Source organism: Perognathus longimembris, chromosome 21 (assembly GCF_023159225.1).
Source record: "Perognathus longimembris pacificus isolate PPM17 chromosome 21, ASM2315922v1, whole genome shotgun sequence".
NCBI lineage: Eukaryota > Metazoa > Chordata > Mammalia > Rodentia > Heteromyidae > Perognathus > Perognathus longimembris.
In genome coordinates this window covers 6,348,784-6,355,245 of record NC_063181.1, presented here as the reverse complement: position 1 = coordinate 6,355,245, position 6,462 = coordinate 6,348,784, and the positions used below count along the sequence as shown (strand labels likewise).

The 6,462-nt window shown below is 42.1% G+C and overlaps 1 protein-coding gene across 2 annotated transcripts in view; it reads left to right on the top strand.

Annotated features, from left to right (window-relative positions):
• Positions 1–6,462, top strand: part of Ppp2r2a (protein phosphatase 2 regulatory subunit Balpha) — a 46,501-nt gene that overhangs the window by 15,415 nt on the left and 24,624 nt on the right. The gene's annotated exons all lie outside the window — the stretch shown is intronic.

The window sequence follows — 6,462 nt, the reverse complement described above, 5'->3', positions numbered from 1 at the left end:
ATCTTTGACTCCACCCCCTTACCTCACTTTGGTTTCTTCCTAAGCAGCCCTTCCCCTATGACTTGAGTCATTTACCCCACTGTGTTACTTTGTATTTTTCAAAGCACACTATGCATTTTATATAGATAACTGTGCATGCTACATAGATTACTCGTTTGTCTTAGAATGTAGCTCTACTCTTTTTTCATAGCACCCAGAAATAGTGTCTAGTACATACTAGATGCCTAGTAAAGTATTTGTTGAGCAGCAACAAATGAACAAAATAACAGGATTCACAAGATTTAGAGAAAGTAAGATCTGGGCTAGTTGTGAGACTCAAGAGTTAGCACTTAACTCAGAAGTGGGAGGTGCTGAGTTCTGATCCCCCAGTACCACCCAAACCCACAAACGTAGGAAGTGTGTGTGTAGAGTGGAAGGCTAAATTCAGGGCCTTATACAGGCCTCACAAGTGGTGTCCCATAAACCCTAGCCCAAGATCATTTTTAAGAACTCAAAAGCATAAACAATATTGAGAAGACCTTTAGTGCTTAACTCTTTTGGGGGAGACAGTACTTGAGTTTGCACTTAGGGCTTTGCGCTTGCCAGGCAGGTGAACTGCCACTTTTTTTTTTTTTTTTTGTCCATTGTCAGGCTTGAACTCAGGGAGCCTGGACTCTGTCTCTGAGCTCTTTTGCTCAAGGTTAGTGCTCTACGACTTTCAGCTACAGCACCACTTCCAGTTTTCTGGTTAATTGGAGATAAGACTGTCATGGACTTTCCTGTCTGGGCTGGCTTTGAACAGCATTGCTTAGATCTCCACCACTTGAGGAGCTGGGATTACAAGTGTGCTTCTAAATTCTGTTATACAATATGAGTCTTTGCCTGGGCTGGCCTGGACCTTATCCTGCATAGTTGGGATTACAGGCACATGCCACTGTACCCATCTTTCCTATTGGTTGAAATGCAGTCTCAAGAACTTTTGGCCCTGACCAGTCCCAAACTGCAATCCTACCATTCTCAGCCTCCTTAGTAGCTAGGATTATAGGTATGAACCAAATCCTGGCTTTGAGCTCTCCTATTCGGTGAAGTTCATGGGGGGGGAAAACCTCTGCATTTCAGAAAATATAATCCAATGAAAATACTCTCTGGGCTTAAGAAAAAGAATTAAAACAGTCTAAAACAATGGCAACAACTATGCAGTGGAGGGCTGGGAGAATGACAACTTAGCCAGAACCTTTGTATTGGAGGGAGGGAGGAAGACACACACACACACACACACACACAGTAATGGAGAGAATAAATTACATTCCCCACTCCCTTCTCTCATGGGTTTTTTTGTTGTTGTTGTTTTGGTCGTCTGGCTTGAACAGGGCCAGAATGCTGTCCCAGAACTCTTTTGCTCAAGGCTAGTGCTCTACTTTGAGCCACAGCATCACTTCTGGTTTTCTTGTGGTTAATTGGAGATAAGAGTCTCACAGACTTTCCTCCCTGGACTGGCTTTGAGTTGTGATCCTCAGATCTCAGTCTCCTGAGTAGCTAAATTACAGGAGAGCCATTCAGCCATCAGTTACATTTTAAATGCAGTTGCAAACTAGCTTAAAAAAATTTGATCTGATTTTATCTACCATAACTGAGAACAGATGGATTGGGCGTTGGGCAGGGGGGCAGCTATAATAGACAAGCAAAAAGAAGTTGCTGAATTAAATTGGTTTTGTTGTAAAGTTGCATGAAGCCTTGATTTTGGTTAAGATTTTGTTGAAATCACTGACAAAACATTGGGTTATTTAACTAATGGGTCTTTTTTCTTCAACATCTAAATGGCAGGGACAACTTAGGTTAAATAGTACTTGTAAGATAAGCAAGTAGATATTGAGTAATATGAAGTACATTAAGCCAGCATTATTAGTGAACATTATACTTGGCTTTTATCATTAACTCCTCAATCCCCTTCAGTTGTCAAGCTTGCTGTGTGCATGTACACTTAACTGCTTTACTTTCTTCATCTTGTTAAATGGATATGCTAGTCTAACCAACTTCATCGGCTGGTTGTGAGGATCTGACACCAACATACCATGAATGCATGTGAACTGTTGCCCACTGAGGAACAGTTGTACTCTGCACTGCTCCGTTCACTTCCACTGCTGACCTTCCCCTAGATCTCAGTTTTTCTTACTTCACCTTGGGCAACCCAAGCCTCCATCTGCTTGGATTATTCATTAAAATTCCCTAGGGTGCTACTGTTCACCATTTGAAGAACGTGGTATAATTTTCTGTGGTATGCTTAATCATTTCTTTAACCTTTACCTCTAAATATTCTACCTCTTTGTATCCAGTAAGGTAAGGTGCAAAAATCTGAGAAAACAAATTTCCATTGGTGTGACCAATGGATAATGAACTGTGTTCTGGTTCCCCCAGCGTGGGTTGTAGTATGCAAAGAGTTGAAGCAGGTATTGACAACTAGTTACTCACTCTGATTACAAAGACTCAGTAAAATATATAGAAGTAGGAACTTGGTGTAGTAATATTTGTATAATCTCCATTAAAAAGTATCGATATTTGCCCAGGCAGCTGAATGAAGTGGTTAGTTGGTGGAATTATATATCAGCCAGTTAAAAGTTAGTGGATATCCTCTGAAGATACCTAACTTGAGGCTTAAAATCGTCAGTTTTCAGCTTTTGTAACATACACGGTCATGACATTCCATGGCTCGTAACCTGTTAGTTACACGTGTTGTCTATACATGCATTAGCACGTGGTTTATCTCTGTTCTTTGTTGCAGGATGGGATGGTTAAATTCTATTTCATCCAAACATGACATTACATTATCCAAAGAAATTACAAAGAAGGGACATTGGTTCCAGAACACATCTCTGGAAATTATGTCATGGACTCTGAATTTCATGACAGCTTTGCTGTAGGTTCTGTTCCAACATCTGAAGCCAGTGGTTTTTGCTGAACTTCTCCCACAGGAGGTTCTTTCTTAGTCACTGAATTGGGCGGAGGAAAGACTGTTAAATGCCATGAGCACTTAATCTCATGCAGATTTCTCCATGATCTTGTCAGTCATATCATCTGACTTCTGGTAAAGTCAGTAATATTTTGGCTAAGAAACACAGAGTACAAAATCTTATCATGACCAGTCATGATTCTGTGCATTTGTATGCACAGCAGGGCAGCTGGAATGTTACTTTCTTGGGCTTTAAGGCTCCGGCTCCTATGAACCCAAATACTCAAACAATTTAGGCTAAGTTTAGCTTCCTGAACTCAAATGTCTTCTTACCATTGTGTTTACTGTGTTTCTCACACAAGGCTAATTTATTGCATTTATTGTCTATTTAAGCTTTAGAGAAACTCTCTCAGATGAGTGTTGAAAGATGAGCTAGTTACTTCCCCATCATTGGGCCTACAGTGGTGAAGTGGAAATTTGGCTGTCTAACTTCAGGCCGTTTCCTGTGCTGCCTTCCCTACAGAGGAGGCTCTGACAGTGTATCGCAGCTGTGCCTTTAGTAAGTTAGCCCTTGGGAGTGGTGCCCAGGTGGTACCTGGGCACTTTACCTTTGCATATTTCATTCTGCCTATGCCCTAAGGTAAAGACAGTGGCACCCCATTGGCCTGCTGCTATGGCAAAAGTAACAGGACTCACCTCGATGGAGTGCTTGCTCCTGCTTACTGCTGTCCTCCCTTCAGCTCTCAGATGCAGTAATAATGCCCTAGTTGTGCCACATGGCTGAAGAGTGTCAGGGCAGCAGCACAGGAGTCTGTTGGGGGGGGGCGGGGGGGCAAGAAGTGGCTCGGTCCTGCTGCTCAGGAGCACAGTAGGGAGAGCCTTTTGCTCTTCTGAGATGGAAGAGGTTCTAAGGAACAACAGAAACTGAACTTGCTCTTCAGAGTGCCATAAGATGTTCTTTTTTAAAAAATCACAATTGTGGAAATGAGAAGGAAAATAAGTAACAAACTTTGAGCTCCCCCTAGAGGTCAATAGTGATAAGAGCCTATAGGGGCTGCTGGAAAAGGGCTTCCAAAAAAAAAAAAATCTCGAAAGTTTAAGAGCATGTAAGAGGGATCCATTAGCCTAAGAGCAAGAGTTCTGTGAACCAATCTGGAAAAACTTAAACACAGTAAATGATAGGACATTTAAAATATGTAACCATGAATTTGCACTTGGATTGAATGAAGAAATAGGGAAGAAGGGATGAATTTTAAATATAAAAGAATCCCCAATACCAATAAGCTAGCATTTCATAGATGTATTACACAAAAAAGTGTCATATAGGGGAGAAATTAACCTTTGAGAAGTTTAAGTTGATCAGATTAGCAGATGGGGGGGGGGTGGTTGTGGGGCTTGAACTCAGGGCTTGGGTGCTGGCCCTGAGTTTTTTACTCAGGGCTAGCATTCTACCATTTTGAGCCACAGCCACACTTCTTTCTGGTTTTCTAGTGTTTAATTATTGCAAATATTCAAATGGTCCTTTGCGGAAAAATAGTTTCCCATCTCTGTTGAGAGTTTTTTTTCATTTTACAAGATGTAAAAAATGGGAGAAGCGGAAAGGAATGTGTCCTGGAATCCCTTGTGTATAGGAAAAGACTCAGGTAACTGTGCTGAGTGTCTTTTTTTTTTTTTGCCAGTCGTGGGCCTCGGACTCAGGGCCTGAGCACTGTCCCTGGCTTCTTCCCGCTCAAGGCTAGCACTCTGCCACTTGAGCCACAGCGCCGCTTCTGGCCGTTTTCTGTATATGTGGTGCTGGGGAATCGAACCTAGGGCCTCATGTATCCGAGGCAGGCACTCTTGCCACTAGGCTATATCCCCAGCCCGCTGAGTGTCTTTTATTCAGTGATGTTTGAGTTCCGTAGTTTGTGACTTGTCACAGTGAAGAAGAATACCTCTATACTTTGTGGTTTGTCCCTCAAGAGTTCATGGTTTCCGCCCATGGTGCACAGGGTAGCCTGTGAGAGGTGCTGGGACTTGAGGAATGAGACAGGCTGTGTGCTCCAGCACACAGAGCAGATGGTACAGAGCCTAGTAGGATGTCCCTGTGTCATTTGGGGCATGTCCTTGGAAGAGTATCACGTCGAAGGTTTGGTGGGACCCCTGGGATAGTTCTGGTGAGTGAATTGTCCCTCCTTTCTGCCAGGTGGGGTGGGTTTGCTCTTGGATATGCTTCTGTTTCCTCCTCATGGTCAAAGGGATAGGGCTTCCAATCTTGGACTTTCAGTGTCAAACTCAAAGTTAAACCTTCAGCTTATAGTTACTCAGGGTTTTGTAAGAACAAGGGAAAACGAATAGAAAGAAAAGAGCTTCTGAAGTATAGCAGTGTAGTGAGTGGTGTAAGACTCTCCAGTGGTTTACTACTGCAGCAGCTCTGCTTTCTGCTATGTGGACAATGTTTCTGTTCCATTCTGACTGAATCACTGACTGGCTTCTAACTCACTGGAAATGTCTTTCCCTAAATCACCATTGTGGAATTGAAGGTTCCTGGTTGAGCCCCATGGTGATGGCTCTTCTGCAGGCATTATTCTCTTTGGTTCCTTCCCAGATGTGTTGGATTACGAAAGATATCCTCTGAAGACAGAACCTGTCTGTTTCTTTGCATACACATTTGAAGTTCATAGATTAATTGGACAGAATGGTGATTATATGCTGAGTATCTTAGTATCTTTGCCTGGTTAATGAAGAGCCAGTATTTTAATAAAGAGGCAAAAAGGAAAGAAAGACAGGAAAATCTTAGAGCAGATTATGAATGAAAGGATATTAGCAGAAAAAAATACAGAAACAAAGCATTTGATTTTCTTGAGCACTTATTCCTCTAATTTTCTAACATTCTTTAAAGAACTTACAGACATCAGTGGACATTTTTATCTGTTGTGTTTTGGGATTGTTTTTGTAGCTTAACTTGCTCATCAAGCTTCAAGAGTATGAATGTTATATGAAGCATTTGGTGAAGATTGAATGCCAAACAGCACTTTAAAAAAAACTACTATAATCACACTTATGGGGCTCTTTTTAAAGTTAAATCAGCATAGTAGTGCATGAAGAGTAAAAACATACAGAGTAAGATTTTAGGATTTTTGGGGTGACATTCCATTAACTGGATTTTGTTATTTTCCTATGATGAAATTTGCCCTTCCTCCCATCCTTGGGTTTGAACTCTGGGCTGGGGTGCTGTCCCTAAGCCACAACTCTACTTTTGGCTTTTGGGGGCAGTTAATTGGGGATAAGAGTTTCACAGGCTTTCCTGCCAGGGCTAGCTTTAAACCTCAATCCTCAAGTCTCATCCTCCTGAGTAGCTGGGATTATAGGTGTGAGCTACCCAGTGCCCAGTGGAAATTCACCCTTTTAAAGCATAGTGCACCAAGCTTTAAAGAAAGCAAGCAGTTGCAAGATAGCAAGCCAGTATATTGCCAGTAAAAGTTTGTGGCCCCTCTGTTGTCAGTATCTATCCTCCCTCTACCTGCCTAGCGACCACCCATCCTGTTCTTTTCTCC